This window comes from Ambystoma mexicanum, chromosome 10 (assembly GCF_040938575.1).
Source record: "Ambystoma mexicanum isolate Mex_15411 chromosome 10, UKY_AmexF1_1, whole genome shotgun sequence".
NCBI lineage: Eukaryota > Metazoa > Chordata > Amphibia > Caudata > Ambystomatidae > Ambystoma > Ambystoma mexicanum.
The window spans coordinates 492,268,096-492,283,580 of record NC_090932.1 but is presented as its reverse complement, the minus strand read 5'-3'; positions in this window follow the sequence as shown (position 1 = coordinate 492,283,580).

Here is a 15,485-nt window from a genome sequence, read left to right as displayed (position 1 = left end):
GACCCACCCACCTGGCTCCAGGCAGGCCTGCAACACCTGCACCTTCACGTGGGCCACCACGAGGACTTGAACACCGTGGGGCTAGATGATGCAGTCCATGGCTGGAAAAATGTAAGTAAGTTTAACACCAACATATTTACACAAAACTAATAAATTACCTCTATTACCCTGGTCTCTGGGTATTTTATTTACCTAACTTTCCCTCACAAGGTAAGAAATACAACCCATCTAGTTGGGCCCTAATTGGATCAGGGACTGCAATCGTAATGATGTTTCATGACATTGTGTGGCTAGCTAAGGAAGATGGTGAACGTGGGCTAGGTTAAGGGCCTGGAAGTTTTGAAAGGGGTGGCACTGAAAAACACCATCAGTGGAGGGGTTTTCTGAGAGGAGTTAAGCTAGAGATTTAATCCGTTTTCATTGGGACGTCATGCTACTTAGCTTTAGTTGATGATTGGAAGAATGAGCATTGTAATCACTATTTGGGGATGGATAGGCTAGCTCGGGGAAGGAAGATGGCTAGAGATGGGGACTAGTAGGTCCAAAGCGGTAAGAGGCAAAAACAGACGGGGAGTGGGAAGGAGGAATCTTAAAGCCAGTTGATTGACGGCAGACTGGATGGTCCCAGTTGGCAATCCATACCCGATGGTACAGGAGGGTCTTGCTTTGGATAGAGACGTAGTAAGAGACAGTAGAAATAAAGTCGGTAAGAGTGTTGGCGAAACAGGGAAAGAATGGGTATACATTGCCACGTACAATTCCCTGTGTTTTCTTTTTTAGGGGAGGGGGTGCTGGATACTAAATTGTGCTGTATTAGTGCACCTGTTAGGGCAGTCTGTGGGTTGATTGGCCAGTATAGTGCTATCGTTCACATTAAAGCAACCTTTTCTACACTAACAGAACAGAGTCTGTCAATGATAGCAGTGTCTCATCCAAACCTCAATATTGTATGCAATGGCCTGATAGCAAAATCATTCAGGGACATATATTGGGAACGGAATTTCAGTGTTCTTAAGCCTGGAATTCTGGAATTGTAGGCTGGATGACACACACAATACCAGTGCCTCAGGAATGTAATGATTATACTACCTCAAAGGAACTCCAAAAAACAACATTTTGTTATACTGAGATGAAGTGGACATGTGAGTGCAAATTTAGGGTGAGGGGGAATCAAAACATTGGGCCTCATTACGACCCAGGCGTTAAGGGTTAACGCCGTCGTTAACCCTTAACGCCTATTCTTATTTTAACGGCTGCTTTTAGCAGCCGTTAAAATCCATGGCGCTAACCTGCCATGATGCTAATTACGCCACCGTAATTTACGGTGGCGTAATTAGCGCCTTCCCCACTCCCATCATGCCCTATGGGGCAAAAATGGGAATGGGGAAGGGAAAATGGGAAATGGGGATTTACCGCCCCACTCACCTTGGAATGGGGCGGTAAATCCGCCATCCACCATGGTGTAAACGTAGTTTACACCATGGTGGTAAAGTTGGCGCAATTAGCGCCTGGGTTGTAATGACCCCCATTGACTTGAATTGATGATATGCAATGTAAAAACTGGAAGGTAGGGTTTCCACATTCTGACAGTGAAGTAGTACTGAAGCTTCAGGTCCTTTCATATTATCTCACAGCAGTCGGCACCTAAAAACATGCCTTCAATGCAGATATGATATGTTCTGCTTTGAGCCCAGGGATGGCTCTGGTAATTGGGCATGCACAGTTCTCACATTATCCCCCAGTTTGTGGGCAGGGCGAAGCAGGGGTTAGCTAAAACAACTATATGAATGTATTCAAAAACCTGAAAGAACAGTAAACTAATAAAATCAGATTGCATATATATATTTATCAGTCAGAATAAAGCACCTATACCGTTTTTTATCCGGGAAAGTCAGAATAATCGGTGGTCATCCATGCCGCTCATAAATACTTATGAGAAAGCTTTGAGTGCTGTAATTTGCATAGCTATACAGCCTCATAAATAATTCTAGGCACCAGCATTTAATGATGTGACCTACATTGTCGATGGATTTCGTCTGCCAAATGTATGCAAATAAGGTCCATCTCAAGGAATGTGGTGCTAATTAAGGGCTATCGTTCCGCTTCAGAGTCAGGAGGGGACCTGCCAACGGTGTTGAAATTGCCGACCTAGATAGGGGTATTACGTAGTATCTCTGTATTATAAACCTTCATTTATTTTTAATACAATTACTTTTGTGTAATCAAAACCGATGTGTGCTACAATGCGGGTTGGTGCTTTTTTCAATGTATGGGGCACATTGTGGATCTTGCCTTGAATTACTGCAGATGCTTTTCTAGTGCACTAGACATTTTCTTATCCTGCACCATATAAAAACAAATCGCTCTATTAATCAGTAAGGCCTTTTGCTGATAATGGCACCATTCTGGTTAAGGAATTGACACGTAACATTTTTAAGCCGATAATCAAGGAACACAAAGCCAGCAGGCTTTGATATAAACCCTTTTGGTTTGTGTTCTTGCTCTTTGCCACGTGAATAACTGATATTAGGTTATCCAGCACATTTAATTTTCTAGCAAAATTGGGTTCACATTAGTGCCAGATAACTGAGCTTTTATTTTATAAGGATATTTGATGCCAATGTTCCAGTTTTGTGAACAAAAGCTACGATTTGGAAAAAACAACAGTTTTTGTGGAATTCGGGTTATTTCATTAGTACAAATGCAGCATATTCTGAGACCAGGCACGGTTGTCTTCTGCAATACAAACAAACTAATTAAGACTGGGCTCTTATATCATGAGTCATACCACTATGGGCCCCGACCCCATGCAGTTCAGCATTGTTGTGCTTCCAAAACCATTAAGTTGCCCCTGAGCTATACTTCCAGATCAATGAAAGAGTGACAGGGGGTGCCACTGAGCGATAGAGTAACTGGCCTGCCAATGGAGTGAGCAATGCATGCTGGATGCCAGGATGCAGGACTTCACTGGCTCAAGGTAAAGTTGGCACCTTTATCTTCACGGACCAGGGTCAGACTGAGACAAAAGAAAGTAGCCTGAGAACCTACAAAGAACATTACTTTCACACTTTTTAATCACAGTTTGTGATTTCGTGACAGATTTGTTTGAACAGTAACTAACTAGACAATTTGGAAACACTTGTGGCAAATAGCTCATTTTAAGCCCCATCGTTCCAGCATAATTTGTCAACACTACAAGCTGCATAGAGCACCGAGTCGTCAAATGGGTACAATCTGGCCCACACAGTTACCTGTTTCACGGGACAGCCCTTCAGGCAGAGCCATTACCAGCCATGCAGTTTTGTGGGTTCCTCAGGACTGAACTTTACCCCAGGTTATTCTCTTTTGAATTACTTATTTGTAAACATTTACAATGGCAATACAATGGCATTTAATTTAACCCACACTATGTCAACACATGGAGCATTGTCTATTACAGATGGTTACAACAATTCACATGCATAGGATTACAACTAATTACTGATACAAAAGCAATTTTGTATGGCTATCCTACAATTCATTGTTACTGTACCAATATAATTGATGCTTATACCAGGGGACGTGTGTGTAACACATCTTAGTTGCTATCATCAAGCAACACGGTGTGTCAGTCCCAGTGAGTTCCTTTCAAAGGATTGTCCCCTTGGTGGAAAACCTGCAGTCCTCCAAATGTTTCAGCCTGCAACCCCAATGATCCCCAGCATTGACTATGCTGGTTAGGGCTCATTGGAATTGTAGTCTAAAACATCTGGATGGTTGAAGCATCCCCACCGACTGAATGCTGGTTATGGCTGCACCCTACTTTGTCAATGATGTGCAGTGCCTGTTCCCCTTTGAACATTCAGTGCATTGGTCTCCAGAAGTGTATGCTTGTTTGTCTCGGGCCTCGCTAATCCGATTGCTGTGGAGTGTCTATAGTAGTTTAGATGTCATGCATTATGTCAGAGGTTGTAGCTGTTTATTCACAGGGCATTCATTTTGTTAAGTCTAGATAAAATCCTATGAACCAGACAGATGAAAGTGAGATCTTTGTCCCTAACTACCAAAGAGTGCTTGCTTGGCATTAAGAGACTGCCCAGGCACAACACCTCTGCAATGCCACATAGTTAGAGACACTCATAGCAGCCTTTGTGGATACCATTCACTCACTCGTTTTGGAGCCGCAGCAGCTTCCATGTCACCATGACTTCAAATGGTTCGTGCAGGCAAGTGTGCTCTTGGACAGTGATATTCTGATAAGCCTGGGGGGGGGGAGTCTACGTAGGCGCCTCTCCTTTACAGATGTAATATAATGTAAAGTGGTCTTATATAGCACCTTCCTGCCAAAAATGTTAGCGTCCCCGTGCATGGCTCTGTTTGAAAGGGTACTAACCCATAATTCAGCATGTTCATATTCATTTTTTTTTTTTTTTCTCAGTGATCCCATATATCCTAAGAAAGGAAGGCATGATGTGTTTGTCGGATAGTGGGAAGGCAGATGCAGAAACCTGTGGTGTTGATGGCTGCAGGTCAGAAGTACCCCTTACCTGTGTGCTGATATGACAATCTCTATGTTGGTTCGTGGTTGGTACCGACCAGGCATGTTAGCCATATGGGTAGCCATTGGAATGTGAAGTGTAAACATTCACAGAATGTCAGTCGTCTTAGATTCTACAACCTCGATGGGGTTTAGATTGCAATTTGTGATGTTCCACCATGTCACATGGATGAGGCACATGACCCTCTACGGTTCCCAAACAAGTTGTAGTTCAGTCACCCCCCACCTGTTGCCACAATGTTCAAAGCCTAGATGCGGACACGTTCTGTGGTCGTCAGAGAACGCTCTATGACTGTCACCATCCATGCATCTCCATGCATTAATGTATCATTTGAAGGCTAACATGACTTTTAAGTCCTACTATCCTTTGGAAAACTTGTGTGCTTTGAGGGCCTCCGTTGACTTTGGATTAAGGATGGCGTGCCCAGTGTTGAAGCAAGTAAGGTCCATTCCGCCTTTGGCTCACACAGATGCCACATTGTTATCACTTCCGGACAATTCGAGTTCAAACATCTTTTGGTGGTTTTGATGGCGGTTTCCTTGAGGTAGACGTTTCCAAAAAATGTCTAGAATCAGTTTCCAATGGTATTCCATCTAACCGTTTTATGAAATCACTCAGCTTATTGTGTGTTCAAGTGCCGCAGCCGGTCAGATAGCACAGCGAGTATAGCACTCCCTTTAACATTCATGCAGAGTCTGCCAGGTGCAGGTTCGACTCCAGGCAGAGCCAAACCCAGCCATTCATCCTTCCGAGCTCGATAAATGAGCACCATATATCGATACGCTGTATAACTGAAAATTATTAATATTAAGGACGATTTCCTTAAAACATCCATGTATAAAGAAGCGTTCAAGTGACTTAAGAAATATTCACTTCTGTAATTTTTAAGAAACACCAAAAATATATATCCTGAACCTTAATGAACTCGCACATGGCTTTTAGGAATATCGCATGGCCCCTTTTGTTATTTTAAGCGACGTGGATGAATGCAGCGCTAATTTGTGGTCGGTTGAATTGTTCACCTGGAAACACTGCTTCAGAAACCAGTACTTTGATAATTCCTGTACTTTGATATTTCGCATAATAATAATAATAATAACAATAATAATAATAATAATAATAAAATGTTTGCTTTTAAATAGTGCTACGAACCCTCAGGTATCTGAGCGCTGCTTATTATTACCCACGGTGTGTGCTGCTCATTTATCGACCTCGGAAGGATGAAAGGCTGAGTTTGGCCATGCCAGGATTGAAACCTGCATTAGCAGGCTCTGCACGATCTCAAAGCAAGCACCCTTTACTCGCTGTGCCACTTAACCCCTTAAGTGCCAGGCTGTTATGCAAGTCTATGCAAAAAGGACTAGCATACTCTACCTTGGCACTTAATGAAAAAAGGTGTTAGTGTATCCCACAGCGGTCTTTATATTGTTGTTGTTGTGCGCTTTAATAAGTTAGCGACTGCGTAGGTCAAGGTTGTCCAACATACGGCCCGCGGGCCACAATGCGGCCCTCCAAGCCATTTAATGTGGCCCGCGAGGCTGTACAGACAAACTTGAACAAATAAAGAAATACACCGGGCCGTGGTGGAGGACTGTTACTGCCTCTGGTGCCCCCTAAAAGGGGGGGCGGCACCAGAGGCAGTAACAGGCCACGGCCGGTTTATTTATTTATTTGTTCAATGTTTGTCGGGTCCGTTGTCCCGATTAATTTGTTTATTTCTGCAATGTTGGGCGGACCCAACATTGCAGAAATAAATACATTAATCGGGACCACGGACCCGGCAAACATTGAACAAATAAATAAATAAACCAGGCCGTGGCAGAGGACTGTTACTGCCTCTGCCACGGGCTGGTTTATTTATTTGTTCAATGTTTGTCGGGTCCGTGGACCCGATTAATTTATTTATTTCTGCATAAGTAAATTAATCAAGTCCACGGACCCGACAAACATTGAACAAATAAATAAATAAACCGGGCAGTGGTCTGTAACTGCCTCTGGTGCCCCCAGCACCAGAGGCAGTTACAGGCCACGGCCCAGTTTCAGGGGCGCAGAGTATGCGGGTGCTCCGGCCCCCCAGGCCGGAGAGAAGAGACGCAGTATGGATGGTCCTTTGTTCCATCCATACTGTCTCTCTCTCTGGCGGCCCGGGTAAAAGCCGGGTAAAAAACAATGTTTAAAAATTGTGGGACGGATGCAAAGCAAGAGGCTCTTGTTTTGCATCTGTCCCTCAATTTCTAAAAATCGTTTTGGTTCGGGTATCCTTCTACATCTGTGCACCCAGGTGCACGGATGTAGAGGTACACCCAAACCAAAACGATTTTTAGAAATGGAGTCACAGATGCAAAGCAAGTCCGTCCCTCAATTTCTAAAAATCGTTTTGGGTTGGATGTATTTGTACATCTGTGCACCCTGCTTGGCAAGAGGGGTGCACAGATGTAGAGGTACACCCAACCCAAAACGATTTTTAGAAATTGAGGGACGGACTTGCTTTGCATCTGTGCCTCCATTTCTAAAAATCGTTTTGGGTTGGGTGTACCTCTACATCTGTGCACCCCTCTTGCCAAGCGGGGTGCACAGATGTACAAATACATCCAACCCAAAACGATTTTTAGAAATTGAGGGACGGACTTGCTTTGCATCTCTGCCTCCATTTCTAAAAATCGTTTTGGGTTGGATGTATTTGTACATCTGTGCACCCTGCTTGGCAAGAGGGGTGCACAGATGTAGAGGTACACCCAACCCAAAACGATTTTTAGAAATGGAGGCAGAGATGCAAAGCAAGTCCGTCCCTCAATTTCTAAAAATCGTTTTGGGTTGGATGTATTTGTACATCTGTGCACCCCGCTTGGCAAGAGGGGTGCACAGATGTAGAGGTACACCCAACCCAAAACGATTTTTAGAAATGGAGGCACAGATGCAAAGCAAGTCCGTCCCTCAATTTCTAAAAATCGTTTTGGGTTGGATGTATTTGTACATCTGTGCACCCCGCTTGGCAAGAGGGGTGCACGGATGTAGAGGTACACCCAACCCAAAACGATTTTTACAAATGGAGGCACAGATGCAAAGCAAGTCTGTCCCCCAATTTCTAAAAAATCGTTTTGGGTTGGGTGTATTTGTACACCTGTGCACCCCGCTTGGCAAGAGGGGTGCACGGATGTAGAAGTACACCCAACCCAAAACGATTTTTAGAAATGGAGGCACAGATGCAAAGCAAGTCTGTCCCCCAATTTCTAAAAAATCGTTTTGGGTTGGGTGTATTTGTACATCTGTGCACCCCCCCTGTGCACCCCTCTTGGTAAGAGGGGTGCACCGATGTAGAGGTATAATGTACCCAGCGGGATCAAACCTGTGTTGCTCCTGAGCTATCCTCCCGAGACTCCGAAGATCTGAAGTACATTTAATGATACAGAACCAGAACTATTGAGCAAGTCTAACATCTTCATCACCATCAGAATAAATCAACACTGTTGTGGTTATACAAGAGATAATATATTTAAAGGGATGGAATTACTCCGAATGTAGCAGCACTATTCAATAACCCAAAGTGTTTAAGCATAGTTAATGTGAAAATATGACACTTCTCACCATTGGGACAGTACTGCCTTGGACAGAGTTTCACAGTGAAGAAGTGAGCAAGTGATCCAGGGTATGCAGCCCACACACACACATGGCATTCCCAGGCACCCACTTGCGCGAATTGCACCAAATTAGTGAGATTGTGCTCCAAGGCACACGCACAGTCTTTGCTCTGAGGTTTGACACACTCACAGGATGGGATGGCATTTCGTTCTCCTATCCTAGTTGTGTTGCTCTGCCTTTTGAGGGCTACTACAACCTGGATGATTATAGAGGGGTGGAGTAGGGGCAGTATTGGCCTACTGGGATGCAACTGGAAGGCTTAAACCTCCTTCTTACTTGCCTTTAGTATATGCAATACATGCTAGCCAATGTTTCCACTGTTCTGCACCCCCCCCGTTCCCCTCGCACCAAGTTGGCGACTACGTGCAAATGCGGTCATATAAGTGCTGGTTATGTCACTTCCTATATTTGGGCACCACCCGGGAAATTCATAAGTCGGCTCCCCTGCCCGATTTATTTATTCAATGTTTGTCGGGTCCGTGGACACGATTAATTAATTGATTTCTGCAAAGTTGGGTCCGACCAATAAACCGGGCCGTGGCGGAGGGCTTTTACTGCCTCAGGTGCCCCCTGGAATTGGATTATGCTTCTTTCATTACCACAGAAGTAATGAATGTGTATTACAGAGATAAGCTGGCATATGTATTGGGCACACTGCACATGCTCAGGCAGCATCAATCATGCCTTGTAGAGGACAATGCTGGCCTAAATTGGGAACAACCAGCATAGACATGTTGCTACAGAGGCATATTTTGGGCACAACCAGCATGCCAATGGTGTTACATCAGTGACAGTGCTGTCTTACACTGTGGACACATTGATCATTAAAATGTGTTGTGTTCTACAATGTTCTTGTCTGCTGTTAGTGACATGGAATGTACATGTTCCCCTTTAGAACTGATTGTAAACGTATGGCTTTTTGGTCACTTTTCCTGCTGTAAAATGCACAATTTCAGCCCCATATTTGGAAAAAAAATCTTCGGGGGGGGAGACCCCCCCAAACCCTCCCTATATTGTTATAGCTCCCTCGCTACGCTCGGTCGCCCCCACTATTTCCGAGAAATATCAACACATACACACTGGAAGAAATCACAAGAAACTAACCTTTCATCACTGCCCCCGACACCAAAAGCTGTCTTTGGGACTGCATGGCTATGCCTTTGATGCTATTGTGTGAAAGGTCACACACCATCGCTTTTGAATATTCTGCTTTGGGTCAGGGTGTTCACTTTTGGCTCGCCGGCCCTCCAGGTGACAAAGTGAATGCTTCGGCCCCACATTCAAAAAGGTTGGACAAGCCTGGCGTAGGTGAATGTAAAGTTATGCTTGTTCAGATCCACTTCAACAATGTCTGCATAAGTCGAACCCCTGGTAGAACACTGGACGTGCCTGGTTACGCTTTCCTGGACCCCTGCAGGCATGGGTCTCGAAGGCCAAGATGTTTACAGTCCATGCTTCCTAAGAAACTTTGATGTAGTCGCAAGCCAAGTAACACAGGAGCATCGGCCTGGGAGCTGACAGGTTTTTACTGAAGCTTCATCGGAGCAACACCAAATCAAGGAGGAAGACATTCAGGCATGTTGTAAAGCAGTATCACCGATCAATACAGCACAAATGTTCAGACAATTCCACAATGTTGCATCTCGATTCAAGAGGCAGAAATAAGATAACAACTTGTATCAATATTAAGGTTCTTCAATATCTGTTCCCCAGAAATGAATATAAAGGGGGATATTGCAGAAATATTGCACAGGTGAAGCGCAATTAGCACAAGTGCAAAATTGCTCTATTGAAAAAAACCTCTATGATAAATGTTTTCATCAATGCAAAGGGCTAGGACTAGGGCAAACCTTGGACCTGGTGCACGATTGGATTAAAAGAATAAGGGAAGTATTACTGAAACTCTGCACATGTGCAAGTGCAAATTAGCAATTAGCACTAAGCATAAAACTGCTGTACAGGGAAAAACATTGGGCATGATTTAAAGAAAAAACGTGCAAAGTGCCCGCAAAAGTTCCAGTGCATGCACTCGGATTGCGTAGCGCAAAGGGATTGTGTGGTGCAAATGCATCGAACAAGGAGGCGATTTACAGAAATACGTTCAAGCTGGGACCTACAGTGGAAAGAAAACAGGGTAGCATCTGACACGCCCACCAAACGACCCCAGTGAAAACCAAGGACCCACTGAAATAGACCATTTTGCGAAATATGTCAACCGTGACACCAGATGCAGCAAAAAAGTTACACATTGCATGGTGATTACCACAAGTAATCACTGTTACTAGCATCCATACCAACCAATAACAGTCCCAGCAGGTCCACAATTCTACACCCCTCAAATGCAGCGTGTGACTACACCCACTATTCATACTCCCTGTACACCTACCGATCTGAGCCCCCTTCATGCAAGTGTGCCTACACCCAATATTCCTACACCCTTTACACACACTTATCTGAGCCCCCCACATGCAATGTGCATCTACACCTACTAGTTCTACTCCCTATGCACCCGCCAATCTGAGCCCCACACTTGCAACTGCACCTACATCCAATCTTCTTACACTCTGTACACCCACCAACCTGAGCCCCCCACATGAAAGTGCACCTATACCCAATATTCCTTTACCATGTACACCCACCAATCTGAGACCACTACATGCATAGTGCATCTACACCCACTATTACTACTCCCTATGCACCGACCAATCTGAGCCCCACACATGCAAGTGTGCCTACACCCAATATTCCTACACCCTGTTCACCCACCAATCTCATCTCCCCACATGCCGGTGCACCTACCCCCAATATTCCTACATCATGTAAACCTGCCAATCTGAGCCCCCTACATGCAGAGTGTGCATACACCCACTATTCCTACTCCCCGTACACCCAGCAATCTGAGCCCCCTACATGCAAAGTGCACCTAAATCCACTAATAACCACACCATACTCATAACCCCACACCCACACATCCCCCTCAAACCAATAGCACACACAAGGTGCACCCCAAACCCTCACAGTCCTGCACCCATGCACTCCCGCGAATAAAAAAAAACAGGGCATATGGTTGACCCATTCATGTGTCTCTTGTCTGTCTGTATTAACACACACACTGTGGGGGCCCAATGGTGGAAGCAAGCTGTCCACTTCAGGAAGTGGTTGTGTGGTGCTGCTTGTGGGGTGGATGCCCCTCCCACCACCTGCACCTGCATGTGTGCACCAGGACGGCATCAAGCAAACCACCCCACAGCTGGCCTGGGTGCCTCCAGTGCAGGCGTTGCCCAAATGGCCAGAGACCAGAGTGATCCTGCAGTGAGACTGTGGGCCATGTGGGACCTTGCCCCTGGCAGGGATCCCCTGGGGAAGAGCTGGCAGGGCACCATAAGGTGGACCATGACACACTGAGTCATCAGTCCTGAACACTGAGCACCCACCAAGCTGAACCAAATGGCCAGAGTGGCATGTGAGTCCCAACAAAGCCCAGCAGCCAGACACACAGGCTGAGAAGGCAGTGATGGTGGGAACCTGGGTTCAGGACAGGGCTACACCAGGCAGGGGCCTCTTGGGTCTGCACCCCACAAAAACTCAGTCCTGTTCCCAAATTCCCCAACATCTGCATGTCACTACTCACCACATCCAGTGTGTAGCCACAAAACCATACTTCATCTTGCAGGGGGATATTGTGCACACATCATTCATTGTACAACCTGTGGGTGGTTTGTAAAAAATGATTGACAACAATAGTTGACGAAACTCGGATTGGGCACTCCCTTCATTGCTGACAGTGACACTGTATGGTCTCTGCAACTCCTGGTTCACCATTATATCCCTCCAGAGGAAATTGACTTAACATGGCCTGTCATTCCTTGCTGTCAAGGTTGCCTTTGATTTAATTAGACTAGCCTTGTTTATGGGCTGCACTTGCCAGAGAGGGTGTGACTTGCAAAGTAACTAGGATTCCTAAAGTCTCTGAATGATTGCAACTGCCCTCACATCAGGATTTGTCCAGCTGGTCAAACGTGAAACAGTGTCCTAACAGAAAGATGAGTGCATGACAGCAGCATTATGGAACTCATCTTCTTCAGATTACTAATAACTATGGGTGGGCTTTAGGAAAAGGTTGGTATAGATGTCCCGAAGATAGACAATATGTCAGTATCCACTTTGCTAGAGACGTTTTTATGGGAGGGCAAAAGGGGCACTTGCCCAGGGAGGCCCCCCAAAGGCTACCTGATCTGAAGACATACGATTCAATTGTTCACCAGTCTTAAATAGCACACATCAGGATATTTTATGGGGTGCTGCTGAGGCTCTAAGCCCATCGCCTTTCTGTTTTGGCAGGTACATTCTGCCTTGATCAATTCATCATGTATTGCTTTCTGTGTTAACTGTGCTATACATAGTGGGTGTGTTCCTTACAGCACAACTCTGTAGCATTCTTTCCTTCCTGTGGGAATTATGTTGATCATGTGCAATAGGCAACAGTGAAATGCATATTGAGTGCCACAATGGTTCGGAAGCTAGCTCAGTGTGTGAAGCACACATTGCAGAGATATGTGTTCATATACAAACTTAGAATATTACATTCCAGCAAGGCTGGCTGAGCCTTTCCTATGTCTGAAGTTTATAAACCTGCCTGCATATGTACTTGGTTTTGTAGAACGACATCTGCTATTATCAGCAATGTACCTGCACCAGATAGGGGTTGCTATAAAAACTAACATGTCATCCATATGGTGAAGGTCTAGAAATTGGTTGGTTCAGATGGGGTGTTGTAAAACCTAGGCAATCACCTCAAACGATGGCATAAACTGTTAGTCCAAGAGGTGAATAAGTATCCGAATTCAAGACTATGGAATGAAAGTGTTCATGCTTGTATCCTGGATTTGCCAGCAGACAATACAGTGATCCTGGTCAAGTCATCTAATAGTTCTTATATTACTGTGCTGTCGTCTGTGAGGTTTGCCTTCTTGCATGCTGCTGGAATAGTTTAGCTCATTACTTGATGTTTCTTCGTATGTATGCCATTTGGGTGGAAGGGTTGGTAAACAGAAAGGAGTGGACCAGATGTTACAGGCCTCAGGCAAGCATATTTTAAGGTCCACTTGTTTGACACAAAAAACGGTTTGCTTTTTGGTAAAAGTCCAAGGTTTTTATGCACGTTTATAAATGAAAATGCCATAAAACATTGTTTTGGAAGTATTTACAGCTTTAAAATACAAAAGACAAACCCAGATTAAATTTGTTAAATCACATCGATTGGTTTGCTGGTACTCATATACATCCCTTGATGATGGCGAAAATGAAGCTCAAACCATTACCATTTTGCATAACACCCTTCTATAGTATTTTGTTTAAAAATGGTAATGTTCGATAATGTGATTTGTGTACTTTCCAAGTCTCCTTCTCTAAAATGAGATTATTTTAGTTCATGGTAAGAACTGGAAAATAAAGTGTTCAAATGCAGAAATTGCAAAGTTGGCACACATCTCAGCTTCACCCCTTCACCCATTTGTGATCCTGGGCATCTCATTTAATCTTGTATTGCCTAACCTCTCAATATTGCCAGTCCCTAAACCTTTCAAAATTGTCAGCTCTTCAGAGTGATTTCCTTCTCATGGTATGATCTTCATAAAAGACTTATTCATGGTTTCACTGGCTACAGGGTTGCTTCCACTTTAATAGTGAGCATATTTATATTGCACACAACAGGCATTTGTACCTTTGAGATGTAATGACAATACTATTTGAAAACCATATCCCGCTTCTAATCTCAGTCTATCTGGATAAAGACACCTTCTGTGTAGCTTCTAATCTGCATCCACTATCATGCCATGGTATGTGGAGCTTTCTCCTTCCTTCCAATTGATCTTCTCTGTCCATGCATGAGCACTTTTGCATTCTATTATGGGTTACATGTACCTTTTACATATGGTCCTGCATTAATACTACAGGCTGCAAACCTTCCTGTATGCTGTTGATAAAAAATATCCTTTATGCACTAGAACAATAACCTCTTCGTAAACTGCTAATGTTGGTCTTCAAATGCTACTTGTTTATCAGTCTGATTAGAGCAAGCATGAAGAGGGTAAGGCGACTTAAAGGGAGTAAACGTGCTTATTACGCTGCAAAACAGCATATCAACCTATAGGTTGCGAGCTCGATGGCCGGGGGGGCGTGACCAGTATTCTTGATCCCTTTATTCCTTTGGTTTGATGGAGGGGGGCCCCAAAGATGTCCGTGCCCAGGCCTTAAGTGCTTAAGATGGACCTGAACTTTGCGGATGAAGCAGTGATTTTGGCCAGGATGGAGAATGCTATGCTAAGCTATTGGAATCCTCTTGTTCATACTGTACGGTGGAAAATGCAGTTATTAATTCAGCGAAGAAATCAATTATATCTGTAGCTCCTCTAAAGGGCAAAAATAGCTGCCAGTTCTTGGTTAACCATGAACCATTTGATTTGTTCAGTTTTTCGTACCTGGGTGTGAGATTGTCTAATACACTCGGCTCAAACAGACTAACCACAGAAACAGATTCGTTTTACACTCCTCGGGAGGCATCATTAAATGTAATCCGAATTTTGACAATGCAGCTATTATTTCCCTTCTTGGGGCATACCAGCAAAAATCAGTATATAGTGTATAGTGCTCGTCTCTCAGCATCCTGCCACAGACGCGTCAAGGAACATCAATGCTTCCTTTAAGGTGTGAGCTATGTCTGCACCCAATTACTGAAGCATCATTCCATGCACCCTTGTTGTACTTGCTTTGGTTGTGTTTGAACCCCCCTCTCTGTGGTTTTCTGTACACACATGCAAGATGAATGGTCACTGTGCAGAGAACAGAGCCTTTCTTGATTTCTTCAGATTCCGTCCCGTTTAAGGAATCTCTGTTTAGGGTACATGTGGAATCCCCTAGAACCCAGAATAAGGGTGTGTGCCAGATCATTAACAGCTTTCCAGAAAGGTGGGTGCACATACAACTAATATCTAACTTTCCCACACCCTTAACATTATCCATCAGCCTCTATGGAGTCCATTTTCCTCTACAAAGTAAGGTGTGGTCACTTGTCTTCCCTTGCCTTTGCAAATGGCAGCATCAAAGGCAGCTCACAGAGAAGATCATTCCTCTGGGCTGAAGCAAACTCTGGTTGTAAAGGGGGTTCTTCCTTTGACACTGGGACATGTATGAACCCCCTTAAACAGTGCAACTGATCTTGTTCGATTTCCTAAGGTGGTTTCTGCGCCTGGTGTCTAGGGGATCTCTGTGGGAAATACAAGGGCTCAAAACCTATTTCACCCCTTTATA